General features: G+C 46.8%; 1 long non-coding RNA gene across 8 annotated transcripts in view; it reads right to left on the bottom strand.

Moving 5' to 3' along the window:
- The window catches only part of LOC108177400 (uncharacterized), a 129,958-nt gene that overhangs the window by 48,706 nt on the left and 62,502 nt on the right, over positions 1–18,750 (bottom strand). Inside the window, exon 2 of one of the 8 annotated variants that reach the window (XR_016234805.1) lies at positions 12,757–12,850. The exons of 6 other annotated variants lie outside the window; for them this stretch is intronic. This is a non-coding gene — a long non-coding RNA (uncharacterized LOC108177400). The remainder of the gene's footprint in view (positions 1–12,756; positions 12,851–18,750) is intronic. One more of the 8 variants, XR_016234806.1, reaches the window with a different exon arrangement.

The following is an 18,750-nucleotide window of genomic DNA, read 5'->3' as shown; positions in this document are numbered from 1 at the left end:
TTTCTGAGCCATATGGGCACCGGCCAGCAATGGTCTAAGGCATCAGTTGTCCTTTGCTGCCTATGCGTAAGAATGAACTTGCTCCATGGAACTTGTGTGTGAGTGTTCTCTCATCAGACTCAGACAAGTTGGTAACCAGTGCACAAGCAACCTGCCTCACACAACGGCGAAGTCCTTGAGGCTGGCAGGAGGCAGGCACAGGGAGCTGTTCAAGGCAGAAGGAGGAGGGGCCCTTCTTGAGCCTGGAGAGACAGCTGCAGCTTTAGGAAATAGTGCCTGGCAAAAGCTGTGGCCACCACCGACTCACAGCTCAACAAGAAGTGAGGTAGGGAACAAATACTCCTACTTCATGTTCCTCTACTCTCTCCTATCCATGTCCATTCTCCTCACTGACCAAAGTCAACTCCAAGTCAGAGGGCAAGGGAGCTCCTGACGCAGTCTCCATAAATGCCAGTCTCCCAGCAACTCTCTCCATAATCTTGCTAAGGAGGCCACTGATGTGTAAACCAAAGAGGACAAAGACAGGGGATTCCGCAGAGACTAAAACAGGAGAGAGAAAAAACAAAATCCCAGAATCTGGAGAGGTTACAATAATATATCCATGTTGTACCTCAAAAGAGCAAAATCCAAATCAGAGGGGAAAAAAAGAGTTCAAGAAAAGGAAGATATGCCAAAAGGATAATTGGTATGTTTAGGTATTAAGATTGTCACCATTATGGACAGTTCAGGGGTAGATACTTGCAAAAAAGTAATCAACTGGGAGAAGTAGTTAAGATAGTGCATCCTACATCAGAGCGCCTGGCTTCCACCTCCAGTTCTGGCTCCTGACTCCAGCTTCCTGCTCACGTACACCCTGGGATGCAGCAGTGACAGCCCAAGTAGTCAGGTCCCTGCCACCCTCATGGGAGATCCAGACTGAGTTCCCAGCGTACAGATTTGGCCCCACTGCATCCTGCATTTGAGGAGTGAACTAGTGGATGGAAATTTTCTCTTCTGCCTCTCTGTCGATTTCCCTGTTTTCTCAAATCGATCAATCAATAAGCGATTGAGAATAGAAAGTCAACAGGAGGCATAGGAAACCAGAAACTAAGACCATACATGCATTACTTGAGATACAGAAGGAAAAGTATCTGAAAGCATGGAAAGAATTCACCTTGAGGGACCAGGAACTAGGAGTGCAGGGTGAGGTTGGATGTTATTCATAACACCAAGAGCTGTTTGGAAGAATTTTAACTCCATATTTGTCATACTTTTATAAAATAATTTTTTAAGATTTATCTGTTTATTTATTTGAAAGGCAGAGTCACAGAAAGAGACAGAAGGAGAGATACACAGACAGAGTTCTTCCAGCACTGGTTCACTCCCAAAATGGCTTCAACAACTGGGTCTGTGCCAGTCCGAAGCCAGGAGCCAGGAGCTTCATTCAGGTCTCCCACATAGGTACAGGGGACCAGGGGCTTGGGCCATCCTCTGCTGCTTTCCCAGGCACATTAGCAGGGAGCTGGGTTGGAAGTGGAGCAGCCACGACTTGAACCAGCCCCTATGTGGGATGCTGATGCTGCAGGGTGTGGCTTTAACTCCCTGTGCCACAACGCCAGCTTCTAAAATAAATTCTTAAAAAACACAACACCCTACAGGGTTCAATATCAGAGACCATCTTCTGCAGAGACAAGCAAGCTCTGAGCTCACTGGTTAGCAAGAAGAGGGTGATGATGGCATGTTCTGAGACTAAGGACCAGGGATCCTGGTGGACACACTCTGGAAAGAGAGGCTGATAGACAGTCAGAGCTGGATAATCATGGAAAACAGGCATGAGGTCTGTGAGATGCACAGCAACAGGAAGGCTATCTAGAGCCCAGACTCCAGGGAAGATGCTGATACAAATCAGGCAGGACTGGGCTGTTTGAAGATGAACACCAGTGGAGATAATGGCTGTTCTTCCCCATGCTCATTGGACATCAAATGTAACTGATAACAGCTCTACAAAGTGGCTCCTTAGCATCGTATTGGTAGGTATCATCTGTACAACTTATGATGTCATGTACTTCCTAAAGACCCTGTGCCGGATTACTCCAAAAAAATTCACATTCAAATGACAATAGTCAATGTTGTTCTTGTTGTTATTATTCCATTCATTGTCGTCTTGATACACTGTGTACAGTGAGCGTGTATTTTAAGTGTTGAAATTACAGATGCAGGGTTGGCTGGATGTCTGGAGTCTCTGTCTGCTGAACTGATGCCAGATTCCCACAAAACAGATCTCCAGCACCGTAAGATTTTAGTGTCTCATGTGCGCAATCCTCCGTGGTCACCAAAATAATGAGGATCATCCTCATCTGCTCTGAATCTTGCCTCTTTCCACAAGTGCGTCTCCCAGGAGAAGCTCAGGGTGGTCTGATGGGAATATTTGCTACAACGCTCTGCCCCAGATCATAAAGGAATTGCTTAAGCTGGAAAAAGAGTGTAACAATACCGAGATTTTGTGGACTTATCACTTCTGTTGGGTGGCCTCATCATTCACGACTGCCTGAGGAGATGCAGACAAGAAAACAGGAAAAGGCCACCCATACTGAGGGGAGGGAAGGCTGGGGGCCCATCAGCCTACTGGCTTCACACAGCTGTTGGCTTTTGCTCGACATGCCTTCAGTCTTCCATCACACGCTAATCATCTGCCCCCTCCCTTGCCTCATTAAACGCTGCCTTTCCCAACCCCAGTGGTCCCGAGCCTTCTCTCAGGTCTGGTGCCTTCCCCAAGTCCTCTGACCCTACATTCTTCTTTCCTGCCTCTTCCTACCTAAGTCTGTCTCATTTTCCAGCACCAAATCATCAAAGCGCATACATCAAACTATGTAGTTACAGTAAGAACTAAGCAATGCCCTCTTCTTACACCTCCACATCTGTCTCCAGGTTTCTGCTTGGATTTCAGGTCTTCTTTATGTCATTGTCAAGGCAGAACATTCTAGCAAGACCTTTCCAACCAGACATTTACCCCAAGTAGACTGGCTCAATCCACTCACCTATTCCTTTATTTGCTATCATTTATTAGATGGTTCTAAATGAAAATTAGATCCTTCTAAAGGTGCTTGGATAAATGTGTAAATTTACCATCAAAAACTAACTAACTGGGTGAAGCCCCCAGACAAGACATCAACTATTTCTACACTGCTTGGGTAGACAATAACATAGGCTTTGGGGGAAAAAAATCGACAAGTTGGGGGACGGACAGCAGAGGAGAACAATGATTCTTGTTCTTGGAGACAGTGTGAGTACAGGAAAAACCCCAGGGACAACCATCAGTGGAGTCAGGGTAACTCACTCTAGAGGTCCTTGGAGAAGCCAGATGCCTGCTGGACACCAAGAAACTGGATGCACATTCAGCCTGGAAACTGGAGCCGTGTGCAGGAAACAGTCACCATGACCTCACCCCAGAGGACAGTGGGGAGAGTCGGTGAGCTCCAACTGGACAAAGATCCTTGTGGCTCCCATTCATGGTCTCAGAGGGAATTTAAAAATACATACAAGAGATTAAGATGCCAGGGATTGGTTGTTGACCAGTTCTTCATGTGGCTTATTTTTTCTGATACTCTGTTTTCCCTTTGTGATCCGCAGCAAAAGCCTTAAAGACAAAAGGGCTTTGTTTGTCTTTAGGGGGTATGAAGGAAACAAAAGGATGATAACTGCTTGTGGGGGAGAGGAAGGGGTGGGCTCCAGGAGGCTGCTGCACAGAAAATGCGAGCCCAGGGAGAGCAGCAGCATTTGAGGAGAAGCACAGAGCTGTGCAGAAGCTGCAGCTTGGAGCTCCTCCATGGCGGTGGCAGGACACACGGTTCTGCACCACGTCCTACAGCACTGCACAAAGAGCACTACTCTCCCTCTGCTTCTTGCTGCTCTGGGCTGGCAGCTCATCTGAAGCCCACAATCACCCACCTCTCCCAGTCTGTGCCTGTAGTACTCTGGGAATACTATAAAACCACCACACAGCTCCTTAAAGCCAAGGATGGCTGGACATCTGCCCAAGGCCAAAGAAAACCCTCCGTCTTCTTCATGACAAATTCACTGAGTGCCCAGGAGCACAATAGGCTCTAAGGTTAGAAGAGGACCAGGTCCGCTCCTTATCGGCTCTGTGACGTTGCATTAGTTACTTGCTGTCTCTGTGATTCAGTCTCCTCATCCATTCAATGGGGCTAGGACTTGGACCTGTCTCGTGGGGTTGATTTTCTTCTTCTTCTTCTTTTTTTTTTTTTTTTTTTTTGACAGGCAGAGTAGACAGTGAGAGAGAGACAGAGAGAAACAGAGAGAAAGGTCTTCCTTTGCCGTTGGTTCACCCTCCAATGGCCACCGCAGCCAGTGCGCTGCGGCCGGCGCACCGTGCTGATCCAAAGCCAGGAGCCAGGTGCTTCTCCTGGTCTCCCATGTGGGTGCAGGGCCCAAGGACCTGGGCCATCCTCCACTTCACTCCCTGGCCACAGCAGAGAGCTGGACTGAAAAAGGAACAACTGGGACAGAATCCAGCGCCCTGACCGGGACTAGAACCCGGTGTGCCGGTGCCGCAGGTGGAGGATTAGCCTAGTGAGCGCCAGCCGGGGTTGATTTTCCACAAAGAGGTACACGGCTATCTGAGCTTGAAGGAAGGGAAGAACATAGATCAGTGAAGAGAGAGGCAGGGTGCACTCCAGGCAAAGATTCAGCCCCAGGCACCATCATGGGTGAGGAAGGAGATGGGCAGACTCCCTCTGAGATCTTAAAGCTTTTCTGATCCTCAAGGCTGACCCTAGGAAGCACTGGCGGTAGAAACTGTGCCTGTAAAGCCAGGCTTGAAGATTTCTTCCCTGCAGGTCTCGGTGTGGCTCACGAACAAAAGGGAGAACCCTTCTGCAGAAGAATGATGTATGTCTTCGTCCTTCGGGTCCCTTCCTGCACCAAGTGCTCATACATAGAGTATCCCTGGTAGATGGGCAAAGGGCAAGACAGTTAAAAGGGGCAGTCCTGGAGCTGGCGCTGTGGCAGCCGCCTGCGGTGCTTGCATCCCATATGGGCACCAGTTCTAGTCCCAGCTGCTCTTCTTCCGATCCAGCTCTCTTCTATGGCCTAGGAAAGTAGAAGATGGCCCAAGTCCTTGGGACCCTGCACTCACATGGGAGACTCAGATCAGCACAGTCCTGGCCATTGCGGCCATCTGGGGAATGAACCAGAGGATGGAAGACTTTCTCTCTCTCTCTCTCCCTCTCTCTCCCTCTCTCTGCCTCTTCCTCTCTATAACTGTATTTTTCAAATAAGTAAATAATTAATAAATAAATAAATATACTGTTTACTTAAAAACAAACACACAAACAAAAAAGAGACAGTCCTGGTTCAATTCCTGCTGAGTCACAGACTGAACCTCACAATGGCCAGAATCAGCTTCCTTAGAGATCTACATGCTTCTGCAACGGCACTACACTACCTGACGCACAAATGTATCCAGCATCTGCAGCTCTTCTGACAGATGACCCTCTGCTGCCACTTTGCCTGAGTAACTTCTAGAGTGGAGCTGGGATTTGATTCTGTGTCTACGCGATGGCACAGTCTGGCTGTCACTCACCATGTTCCAGTGCCAGGCACGTCACAGACCATCAATGCTTACAGATGGACTCATCACAGATACTTCTAAAAAAATACTTCTCTAAATCCATGTCTTGCACACATCCAGAACTCAAATCTGCACCAGCACATTGCTGGCCAGTTTTCCAAGGAACCAGAAACCACTCCCAACACCTCAGGAAGAGGCTGGTATTTGGGTGCAGAAGCTCCTGCTACACATACAATGACTCGTTTTTCACATGCAAATATCCATCTGTGCATGGGGTTCTTCGGTAAATGCCAACTTCGTAGGTGCAATCCAGGTGCCCGAATTTGAGAGCTTGGCATAGAGAGGGGCACTTGTGCTCTGAGCCAGTCATGGACCAGGATCGTTATTATAATTAGTCTCCATGGATGTGCCCATCATTCAGTAACAATGGTAGATGATTTGGTCTCGCTCCCCCATCTCCCTACCCCCCTTCCCCACTCACCCCTTTTATAAGAAAAGTCAGCCACATCTTGTTGTAACCATCTCCCCACTCCCAGCCCCACTCTTAAGATGAAAAGCCCAGATGTGGGTGACCCATCTGTAGTGTGTGTCACATTTTTAACATCTTCTCTATTTCGAGCTGGGAGAAAGAGACTCATTAGAGAGAAGAAGTCCACATTGAAATTAGGAAACATTTGATCAGACCATTGTCCCAACACAATGCATGCAATGAGGGGAGTGCAGGAGTGGGCTGCAGATCCGACATGCGTGTTGCTGCCCCAGGGGCCTGCTCGTCGCTGACTTCCCCACGGCCGGCCACACAAGGGAGCCTGGCAGCTCCCTGGGTAGAGGCTGAGCCTCTGGAAGTTGGGGGCATCAATGAGGCAAGCAATTCCTCTTTCCCTTCAGCCTGTGCTCCCTGCCGCAGCCCCTCCTCGTTGCCTTGGTAGAAGCCACTGCAAGGACGTGAAGAACCTTAAAAATCAAACCAAGATGGAGTGACCTAAGCCAATACCATTAAAAACAAGAAGTTACATTTGCCCCAAATAAAGTTAAAGTTTAAAAATTATAGCCCTAAACTTTTTCCCCCAAAGCTAAAATTAGGTGCAGCTATAAAAATAAGGGACCCTATGCTTAGCTAGCTGCAACACTTGTGCCTGGCTGTGCTAAGACCTAACCCAGTTTGTATGCCTCCTAATACTCAAATAACGGTGTGGGAAGCGGGACGCCGCTCTCCCACCAGGGGAACAGAGGGAGCGAGACGTCGTCCCCCTCAGGGTGAACAAGATGGCGCTGGCAGGGAAAGGAACTACTAAAGAAGTAAACAACAAAATGGTGACTAGGTGCATGCCTCCCATGTGATCCCGTAGCTGATTGGATAGAAGACGCATGCCCTTCACATGATCAGCTCACGGATTGCACTGCTGTGTGCATGGACACTATAGTGCTTTTGATTGGTCGCTGCAGGTATATAAACCATGTGGCTTTGTGCTGGGGGCGCTCTCTGGACTCCCGAGTTCAGGAGGCCCGTCTGCACAGACGCCGAATAAATCCTCTTGCTTTTGCATCAGCTGGTCTGGACTCTGAGTCTTTGGGGTGTGCCTCTTGACGTGTTAGCATCCTCACTCCGAGGGTCTAACAGACGCAGGGTTGGCAAATAACACCACCCAAATACCTAGCCTCGGGCAGCAGACCCTTCCCTCAGCTCCTGGACACTTGAAGGCAGAGGTTTGCTGCCAGGGACCTATGCCAAGGGCTTAATGCACAAAAACCATTCTTGGACCTGGTTCTGTTTCTGGCATCTCAACTCTTTTATTCAGTAGAACAGAAGGTCAGAAACATCTAGGCTCCAATTTCCAGTCATCTCTAAATACTTCATCAGCATCCAGGCCAGCCCAATGCCACATAAGTAGAAATTAAGTACATCGTAGTGGAGTGTAGAGTTCAGATTTCAGAGACAAAAAACAAAACAAACAAACAGAAAACATCAAAAACTGGATTTCACAGAATTCTAGCCCTAAACTTGGTTACTGGCTCTGGGCCATGCGGATGCTAAACCTCACTTGTAATAGAATTCACAGTGGTTGTCTTACCCCTCAGAAGGTTGCTGTGAAAATACAACATGAAGATAGTTATTAAAGCAATCTGGAAAATTAAAGCATCATATAAATGTAAAGTGTTAGTTTTATTACTCTTGGGCCCCAGAGCAAATTCTCTGCCATTTGTGGGCTAGAATTGATTCCCCATCTGGTGCTAAATCCATAGTTTCTTCATCTGTGTAAGTAACATCAGAGATTTGCCCTTCTTAAGAGACATGGAAAATCCATTTCTTGGTCCAAGTTACAGCACACAACATTTAGGACTGAGCACAAGAACTTAAATAGAAGCAGTTGACTAAATAATTCAGTCCATGCCAGCAACGCCGGATGCAAGTTCAGCCTCTGTCAGGTAGTAGGCACTCAAAAGACAGTAGCTGAATGCATCCGGGAATGAAAAATGCATAAAGAAAAAGCCAATTCACTTCAAATTTGTTCAACAAACAGAATCAATGAATACCTAGTGTGTACATGCTTCTGGCTTTTCACCTAACATATACATTAAATGGGAACTCCTTTATCCATACATCAGTTATCCAGCAACTTTCTCTGTGTAGCATGTTGTTGAGCCAGCAACAATAAAAGTTATGATCTTCACAATTAACTCATAATTTGAAAAAGTTAATGTCCCAACCAATTATCAATAAAATAAGAGAGGATATAATACAAAGAAGCACAAAGACATGAGTGAAAGTGACAAGGGACAATATGGCAACCAAATGAGGTGGCAGAAAAATTGGAAACACATTTGTAAGAATAACACCGTAGGTCTCCACAGACCTTGGGGGCGCTCTTGTATGTGCTTCCTGCGCAAATGTTGTGGTACACAAACCCACATTTCTTTCATTATTGCATTAGTCATGATACGATTGAAAATAACGTGACCTTTCCTTAATAACTTAGCATACTTTGTTTAAAAGGCAGAAAGCGTCTGTGATATATTTCAGTGGAACCATGTGTTAAACACAGAGGATGGGCCAAAGATAATTATAACTGCTTCGTTATTTTTATTTTCTATTATCCCTTTAAACCTGCTCTGTGAGTGTAGGCTTTTCATGGCTCCTGTGTGAAACTTCAAGAACTCTCCCTGACTTTTCTGGTTCTCTTAGACACAGTCTTAGTGTCCTGAGCCAGGTACCAGTTCCTTGTGCATTCTGTCTGCAAGGGACACCAATCAGCCCTGAGTGGACCTGCTGAAGCTCCTCCCTCCTTGGAGACATTGCTTTTATATCACGGAAACGCATTACTCCAAAGTCCTCCTGAGGTAGTCCCCTGCCTTAGCCTCAGCTGGGTGAGGGGACCCCAAACATTGCCCAAAAGGCTTCCATACATTTCCCTTCTGAACTTGCAGATTGGTGCCCTACCGTGCACCTCACCTTGCTCTCTGACATCTATTATGTTTATTTGCTTCAGTGCAAACATTCAGTTAAACATTACATTATGTTAGAGAACTTCCACACGGAGTAATACAAACTGGCGCGAGAAGTCGGGTTTTAATGGGATAGCTATTCAGCACGCACAAATGCTCATGCAGAAAGGGGTTTGAGATAGCTTTTCTTAAACAAAACAAAAACTCCTGTATTTGGAAACATCTGGATTTTTTATGAGATGGTTCCAATTTAAGCCCAGATGTTTGAGATCCTTTATGTAGCCAAAAGTTGGAAAAATAAATTATCATATGGTAAAAGAGTCCTGCTTTGGCTATCACTGTACAGCTGTAATCAGACTGCACATGGAATTATATATCAGAATTCTGGATTGAAGTCTAGATTTAGACACAACCTTTCTGTAGCTGGATGAAGCCACTTATACCTCTGAACTCATTTTCTCCATAAACAAAAAGAGATTTATGTATTACAGTCTGAGAATTCAATAATTTTAAAGTTGCTACTCCTATAGTGGAAAAAACTCATATTTTGTTTGGATTACAAACTATAGAAAAATGCAATTTAAGCCAGAGAACTTGTGTTCATTTTACATGTCCAAAAATTCTTTAATACTCCTCTTTTCCAAAACTCGAGATTAATTCTCCTTATGCAAAGTGTATGCTGTATTTATTTAATAACTCTCTTCCAGCAAGTAGAATGCAGAGAGAGTGATGGTGTGCGGCCTCCAAGATTAGGGCAGGAAGGCCTTCGAGGCGTGTTCCTTGCTGTCTCAGGTCGCTGCCTTTGGGAGAAGCCAGCTGCCACACTGTGAGAACACTCGAGCAGTCCCAGGGGGAGATCTACTCTTGCCCATAGCCAGGAAAGAGCAGGGCTTCCCGCTGACCACCACAGGGGAGAAAGCCATCTTGGGGGCAGAACTTCGGCGCTAGGCAGGCCTTCAGCTGACTGGCACCTGCACTGACACGTAATTGCAGCCTCAGAAGAGACTCGGAGCCAGAACCACAGGCCTAACCTGGTCCCTTGCACCTGTCCCACAGGCACTGTAAGTGAACCAAGTCCCAGAGCAATTGGTTATGCAACGATAGACAACCGACACAGAGTGGATATGACTATTTATTCTTTTATGAGAACAGTCACCACTCAGGGAATCAGTGATTTTTAAAGCATACACAGAGATCTCACTCTCAATTGAAAGGATAGCAGGGGCCGGCGCTGTGGCGCAGCGGGTTAAAGCCCTGCCCTGAAGCGCCAGCATCCCACATGGGTGCTGGTTCTAGTCCCGGCTTCTCCTCTTCTGATTCGGCTCTCTGCTGTGGCCTGGGAAAGCAGTAGAAGATGGCCCAAGTCCTTGGGCCCCTGCACCCACATGGGAGGCCCGGAAGAAGCTCCTGGCTTCAGATTGGCGCAGCTCTAGCCGTTGTGGCCATCTGAGGAGTCAACCAGCAGATGGAAGACCTCTCTCTGTCTCTACCTCTCTCTGTAACTCTGTCTTTCAAATAAATAAAATAAATCTTTAAAAAGGAAAGACATAAAGGATAGCATTCCCAAATTTTCTCCTTGAAGTTCTACTTGGGGGCTGGCACTGTGGCATAGCGGGTAAAGCCACTGCCTGCAGTGCCTGCATCCCATATGGGCACCAGTTTGAGTCCCAGCTGCTCCACTTCTGATCCATCTCTCTGCTGTGGCCTGGAAAAGCAGTAGAAGATGGCCCAATTTTCTGGGCCCCTACACCCATGTGGGAGACCTGGAGAAAGCAGCTCTGGCCATTACAGCCAGTTGGGGAGTAAACCAGCGAATAGAAGGCCTCTCTCTCTCTCTCTCTCTCTGCCTCTGCCTCTCTGTAACTCTGCCTTTCAAATAAATAAATAAAAATTAAAAAAAAAAAACAATGCTTGAATTGAGCCCTTTTCAACCAGTAGCCTGTTGAAGACACTATGTATACACAACAAATTCATGCCTTAACTAAGCTTATTTTAAGTGAGTGGTATTAGCATAGATTTTCACTACTCTGCACTGTGCTGTGTATGACTGTCACTAATACACTTTATCCATGATTCTAAGGTTGCTTCTATATGCTTCTTCTTTTTTTTTTTTTTTTGACAGGCAGAGTGGACAGTGAGAGAGAGAGACAGAGAGAAAGGTCTTCCTTTGCCGTTGGTTCACCCTCTAATGGCCGCTGTGGCCGGCATGCTGCGGCCAGCGCACCGCGCTGATTCGATGGCAGAAGCCAGGTACTTATCCTGGTCTCCCACGGGGTGCAGGGCCCAAGCACTTGGGCCATCCTCCACTGCACTCCCTGGCCACAGCAGAGAGCTGGCCTGGAAGAGGGGCAACCGGGACAGAATCCCGTGCCCTGACCGGGACTAGAACCCGGTGTGCCGGCGCCACAAGGCGGAGGATTAGCCTAGTGAGCCGCGGCGCCACTTCTTCCTTTTTTATAAGGGCATCAATTTGCTTTTCATTTAGGAACTTATGTATAAAGACAGATACATATTTATTATGGAGATAAAACATCAAGGTAAGAAAATTGCACTTTGGACACTAAATATTGCTTGTGTAGTATGGATGACGATGCCACCCCACCTCTGATTACACATGCGTATCTCATTTAATCCTGCCCACAGGCCTGTACCACAGACATAATTTTTCCCATTTTGAACACGTGATGGTGCAAAGACAGTGAATGTGGTTATTGTCCAGGGCTTACCTCGTGTTTCAGAGCACCAAGAGCCTTCTAGGGACAAGCCCAAACTCACCTTCCCTCCCCTTCCTAGGGATGGGGAACCCTTCCTGGAGAGGGGCCTAGGCTGAAGCACTGAGGGGAGGTGAGTTGGGGTGACAGTCTCCCCAGCCCCAGTTGGAGAAACTGAAAGACAGAGGGACGGGGAGCAGCTGTGCGGTGTGAGGTATGGGATCTTAATGTGCTGTATGGGCGATGTGCTTGCATCTCCTTTCACTTGCAAGATGTGAGAGATGAACAGAGTCGGCCTGTTGGACTGTGCTTTTGTGCCCTGCTGCTTTACAGCCCTGGGGGTTGGAGATGGAACATTTGAGTACGTTCACCTGTCCATGAATCTGGATCTTCCAATTGAATCAAGCATTTCCTCACTTTAGTACTTGCCTCTCCCTTCATTCATTGGTGCAACAAATAGCAGCTAATCACACAATGGGCTCCAGGCACCTTGGGCCTCCAGGAATAACTTGACTGAAAGGTGCAAACACTCCCCCACCCCCACCCCCGCCCCTCCACAGCCCATCCCCCAACTCAGCAAAATGAGTTAGAGACCTGAATTCAGACACCTTCAGTTCAGATGGTTTCCATATTTGGAATAAACAAGCTGGGAGGATTCTTTAATTACTCAAATGCAAAGCAAATACCCAGCCTCTATTCAGGGCCAGAGCTGCGCAAGGACTGTTGGGATGAGAACAAAAGCCTCCCCAATTGTAAATTTTTACCTCTGTCTGAGCCAAAGCTTTTGTTGACTTTTTCCCTTTTGTGCTGTTCTTTCTGTTTTGTTAGAGACCCGCGGCAGGAATCAGCCTTTCCTCTCTCTGTGGCTCTAGGGTAGTCTGTGCCAGACAATGTTTGCTTCTCTGTAGCTCAGGCAGGATCCCAGCATCAGAGAGAAGAGGAAACACTCTGCAGAGCGTGCTTTGCAGTTTGGGCTGTCCTAAGACGTGGGTGTCCTGCACACTGTGGGGTCTAAGACCAAATAAGACGTACCTTGGGAAATCCATGAATGCCAGAACCCTGCGTTCAGGCTCTTCCCACAGTCTTAGAAGATGAAACCAGAGCTCGGGCCGCACCCCCAGGCCTGCTGAAGAAGAGACGGATGAGTACTCCCCGTATCTGAGCTGCCATGAAGGACAGCCCGGTCCCTCTGGGAAGTCTCTCCTCTCTGAGTTGCTCTTGGCTTGCCTCCTCCATCACTAAATGCTCTCGTTCAAATTTCTCTTCTGACTCTCATTTCCCACCCGGGGGTGGTCGTGGAGCTTCCTGTCTTCTACAGCTACACTCACTGCTCGGCAGTCCCACCTGGTGCTGGGGCTTTCCCTGCCAGCTGGGTGGATGACTCTGGATTCTGTCTCCAGCCCTCACCCTTTCCTTGAACCCAACACTCGCGTATCCAATTGTTTCTTGACAGAGCACGCGGCTACCAAGTTAAGTATCTCAAAATAAATGTCTAAAAGGAGCCATTGACTCGGGTCTTAAATATATTCCTCCTTTCCAGTATTCCCCTATTAAGGAAATGGTGACTTTATGCACTTGTTTGCTCAACTCAAAAAGGGGAGACAAACCGAACTCCTCCCTTTGTAGTCCCATTCATAAGAGATGGGAAAGTTGAACTGGCGGTAACTCCAAATACACATCCACTATTTCCTTCTGTACTTCTAAAACCAGGGGACAAGCCAGCTTTGTGAATGCTTCTCCGATTCCAATGGGGTTATCATAAGTGTGAAATCCATTGAACGCACCTGACCTCCCGCATACCTGTGGTTCAGCAGGACAGCACTGCACAGCTGGCTGCCTAGGGACTGCACTCACTGCCACTGCCCAGCATTGCCAGAGAGAATGGGACCACACAGTGCTAACCCGGACAAAGCCCGAGTTCAACATCCCAGTTATGGATTCTACTGGATGCACATTGCCTTCACAAAACAGTAAAGTTGAAAAATCCTAAGTCCAAACATTGTAAGTTGGGAGTTGTCTGTCTTATCTGGACCATTGCTCTAACCTTCTACTGATGTCTCCACTTATATTGCTGGATAACTCCACTATTTTTTCAACAGTCATGGTAATCTTTTAAGTACATTTTACCAAATCATGACCCTCTTTGAGTTAATATCTCCTGCTGCATTTGGAATAAAAACTAGATTCCTTGGGGCCAGCATTCTGGCCTAGTGGGTTAAACTGTCACCTGCAACACCAGTATTCCATGTGAGTACCAACTTGAGTCCCGGCTACACCAGCTCCCTAATAATGTGCCTGGGAAAGCAGAGGAAAATGGTCCAAAGTACTTGGGCCCCTGCCATCCCTGTGGGAGACCTGGATGGGAGTGAAACAGCAGATTGAAGATCTCTCTCTCTCTCTCTCTCTCTCTTTCTCCTTCTCTCTCTGTAACTCTTTCAAATAAGTAAATAAATACATCTTTAAAAATGAAAAGAAACTCCTTCCCATGTCCAAAGTCTCTTCCTAATCTAGCTCCCACCTGACCTCCAACCTCATTTCCATTTCATGCCATTCTATCTTTACTTCTGCCGTCTTTTTTTGGGGAAGGAAAGCCAGACCAACTCACCCTGCATGCTGCAATAGTAGTAGCAGCACTGCTCCAGGTGGAGTGGGTGGTCCTGTACCTGTATCTGTGGAGACAACAGCAGGGACCCCAGTGCAGCTAGGACAAAGGGGAGGGGGAGCCGCAGCACAGGTGTAACCTCCCCTGAGTGCCATGCACGTGAGATGTCATAAGATGCTCTGAGGGCCAGCGCCGCGGCTCACTAGGCTAATCCTCCGCCTTGCGGCGCCGGCACACCGGGTTCTAGTCCCGGTTGGGGCACCGGATTCTGTCCCGGTTGCCCCTCTTCCAGGCCAGCTCTCTGCTGTGGCCAGGGAGTGCAGTGGAGGATGGCCCAAGTCCTTGGGCCCCGCACCCCATGGGAGACCAGGAGAAGCACCTGGCTCCTGCCATCGGATCAGCGCGGTGCGCCTGCCACAGCGCGCCGGCCGTGGCAGCCATTGGAGGGTGAACCAACGGCAAAGGAAGACCTTTCTCTCTGTCTCTCTCTCTCACTGTCCACTCTGCCTGTAAAAAAAAAAAAATTCCCACTGAAAAGATTTGCAATTTTTATAGAAGAAACAGGACCCATGCTGGTTGAGGTATGTTTTCTTTGTGTACAATTTTAATGCCATGCTGATATTATTTTGGGGGAGGGATATGTTTTTTATATTACAATCCAAGAAAAATAGGGAGCTCTGGAGATGACTTAAAAAATAACAAAAAACTAAAGATTTGTTTGTTTGAAGCGCAGAGTTAGAGAGAGAGAAACGGAGAGACAAAGACAGCACGTGAGCTTCCATCCATTGGTTCATTCCCCACATGCCTGCAATGGCCAGAGCTGGGCCAGGCTGGAACTCCATCTGGGTCTCCCCTGTGAGTGGCAGGGGCCCAAGCACACTGGCCATCTTCTACTACTTTCCCAGGCACATTAGCAGGGAGCATCAGTAGTGGAGCAGCCGGGACGTCAGCCATTGCGCACATGGGATGCCAGTGTCGCAGGTGGCAGCTTCACCCGCTGTGTGACATGCCAGCTCCTGCAGACAGTGGCGTGGATGTCCCCGTTTGAGGGTGGCAGGAAGGGAAGCACAGAGCAGCAGAGAGTGTTCCCAGAAGGCAAGCGATGCAGGCAGCCTTTGCTCCCCTGCTTTCTCTCTGCCGTCCAGATGACGCATCTGATTCCTATAGCTGTTCTCCCCTTCTGGAAAAGTTATAAAGGAAACTTCTGCTAAATGGGGATCAAAACAGCCTCAAAGGGATCAAACATGATGCTTTTCCTAATACCATTGGAAGGCAATTTCTTGACTTGCCCCCCTACCCCCTCTACCTTACTCCAAATCCTCTTAATGGGGTAGCCTTTCCAGTCTACAGGCGGATGCACTGCTCCAGTGCAGCAGCCCCTTGCTAATGATAAGGAACACAATTAGATTAGTTTTCTGGAGGCAGGAATCAATATGCTATGCATGTGGAGCCGATTAGACATTGCTAATTAGAGCTCTCAGACAGTAATCACATACCACGTATGGGGCTAATCAGCCAATGTGGGAAGCAAAAAAAAAAAAAAAAAATCTATAGTGTCCCAAGTCTCCCCTTGAATTGCCCACCTGGTTCACCTTGAAACCTGACCGGAGGACCGCATCCCCGTTGCAGGTCTGCATTAGCCCGGCTTCCAGTCCTTCTCGGGGGTAAGGCCAGTGTGATGTCATCAGCTTCTTCTTAAGCCGGCACAGGCTCTGTCCTGCAGCCCTGGAGCCGTGACACACTGTGTCTGACTCTGTGCCAGCCGTGTGGGCAGACCAGAGCTCCCAGGTCTGAACGATAAATAAAACTAAATGCTCGCCAACTAATATATTATTCATGAAATAGCCCAATTGTACATCATGCTATGTACTTAGGCTGATACAATTACTCCTGTGTGTCTGAACAATGAATGTTAGGTTTGTGTTTACTAACACAGATCACGGATTAATCCGTATTCAAATCCAACAGTGCTTTCTAGGAGCTCTTGGAAACCCTATGCTAGCTCAACCTGCCTCCCTCAACTGAGCCTGTATAACGCTAATTGGAAACACATGATTGAGTCCTTGAATTTGACAAAATGTACTGGATAAACTGGGCTTGAATAAAAGATTTTGCTGATAATGCTAGGCAAATCTAGACAGGATTTAAGATTGATGAAATACATTTAAAATACTCCAAGGCACCTATGTCCTTAATTTCTGACTTTTCAATGTTTCTGAATATTACTTCAGAAAAAGCTACTTAATGCCCAACAAACTCTTTCAATCCCACTGTAATCCCATTTGAAAAGGTATTTTTGCTAAAAAGATACAACATGTATGCAGGCTATCATTATACATTTTTTTCTTCAGAAATAAAAAGTCAGTTTTAAATGAACTCAAATCCCAAAGGTTCGCATGAGACATGAGATTCACAGCCCCTGGGGACTGGCCGGTTTTTTGGCCTTAAGAAAACTCTTGCAAGCACTCTCACCATCATCAGCTGTAGACTCAAGCATTGAGAGAGAAATGGGATTCCTAGGATTTGATTATAGGGCTCCCTGAGCAGCACTGGAGAGAGGAGTAATACAAATAAGAAAAGTAGCATGGAACCCAGTCTTGATTTGCATCTGAATTCACAGCATATCACTTGTGTGGTCTGGACTAGAGTGAACGTTCTCTGAGCGTCTGAGGTGAGGACAGTCAAGTCCAAGGTCGTCGCGTAGTGTAGGTGATGCGAGGTTACACGTGTGAGTGCTTGGGATAACGTCTCTGAGCAGTTCCCTGGCCTCTCCTCCTACTTCTATGAATCGTAAGTATTCTAGAAATAAAAGTTTCCCCTTATGCATCTTTGTATCATTGGCACCTGGCATGGCACACAGTTGACTCAATAAATCATTATTGAGTTAAAATTAATTGACAGGAAAGCCACCAAAAAGACATTTTTGGACCACATCAATGTTTCTTTACTCTCCTTCCCAAAAGTCAACATTGGGTGGAATTGCCATGGCTGGATTTTCCAGAAATCAGAGGAAATCACCCAGAAGAGCCAAAGTAAATTCTTGCTGTAATTTCCAGCATTGCAAAGTGTAGTTGAAAAATTCTCTTTTCCACTTCTCTAGCTTCTTCCTCTTCCAATTTTGGGATAGTCATACTTGGAAAACGTAAGACAGGGCACAGAACACAAAATGACAAGTTCTCAAAATACTTCTTTTGTGAACTATCAAGTAAAATATGGAATATAGGATACTGAAGAAAATGAATACCTTAAAAATCTTCTAAACAAGGGACATTGCTGATATTTAATAGTAATCTCAGGGCCAGCATTGTGGAGTAGTAAGTTAAGCTGCCACCTGTGACACTGGCATCCCATATGGTGCCAAGTTCAAGTCCCAGCTGTTCCACTTCAAATCCAGGATGCCCACATTCAATATCCAAGTGTCCAGGATGGAGTCCCACTTCTGCTTCTGATCCACCTTCCTGCTAATGCACCTGGGAAACAGGAAACCATGCCCCATGTACTTGACTTCCTGTCACTCATTGGGAAGACCTGGATAGAGTTCTTGGCTCCTGTTACCAACTTGGCTCAGCCCTAGCTGTTGCAGTCATTTAAGGAGTGAGCCAGTTGATGACTGGTCCCCCTCTTCATCTTTCCCTCTGTCATTCTGCCTTTCAAATAAATAAATAAAACTTAAAAATCTGAGCCTCTGAATCCATGGTTTCATGTGACATGCTTTCTCCAGGGCCATCCCTGTCATAACTGTTCATTAGGCTCCATCATCCCAGGTCAATTCATAAATGCAACCCAAACTTCCCTTAATGAGGCGCGGCTGAGACACAAAGACTATTCAGCTATGTTAAGATTGAAATTATTAAGTTGGCATACCTTTAAATATTAAATAATCTTCCCAGCCCCTGGTTATTGTCACTCACTACAGAGACATATGTCATATTACCTGCCCAACATCATTTCTCCTATTTGCTTTGCAAATTACCCTGTTGACATCCCTGTGGTGCTGGGGTACCTGGGTAGTCAACAGCCTCCCAAAAATGGCCACCAGAGGTCTTCTCTTGAGAAGGAGACAGAAGCATTTCCGGTTTTCTGAATTCTGGCACTTTCTACAGACTTGCCCATCCACTACCCAGTCTTTGCCATTTGAAGATGAACCAAAAAGCCAAGAATGAGACCTGATGACATCGTCTTAATCCCTGGGACTGGTCATGCCTGAAGCCAGTTCAATCTCCGGACTTCTAAATGGCACTGGTCAATAATCCTGGGCCTTTAGTAATTTGAAGAGTCCTTTCTAAGGTGTGCACATGTTTTAGATTAGAGTCCATCTTTAGGCTCCTTTGATTTGTTACTCCACTCCCATAGCCTGTATTGCAAATTCTCTTTCTGCACACCTAAATCTATACAGAACAGAGGTTTTGTCATCCCTTAGTTCC

The sequence above is a fragment of the Oryctolagus cuniculus genome, chromosome 5, assembly GCF_051225735.1.
Source record: "Oryctolagus cuniculus isolate XC-2025 breed Fujian yellow rabbit chromosome 5, ASM5122573v1, whole genome shotgun sequence".
Lineage (NCBI taxonomy): Eukaryota > Metazoa > Chordata > Mammalia > Lagomorpha > Leporidae > Oryctolagus > Oryctolagus cuniculus.
The sequence above is the reverse complement of the archived record's forward strand: the minus strand, read 5'-3'. Positions and strand labels throughout refer to the sequence as shown.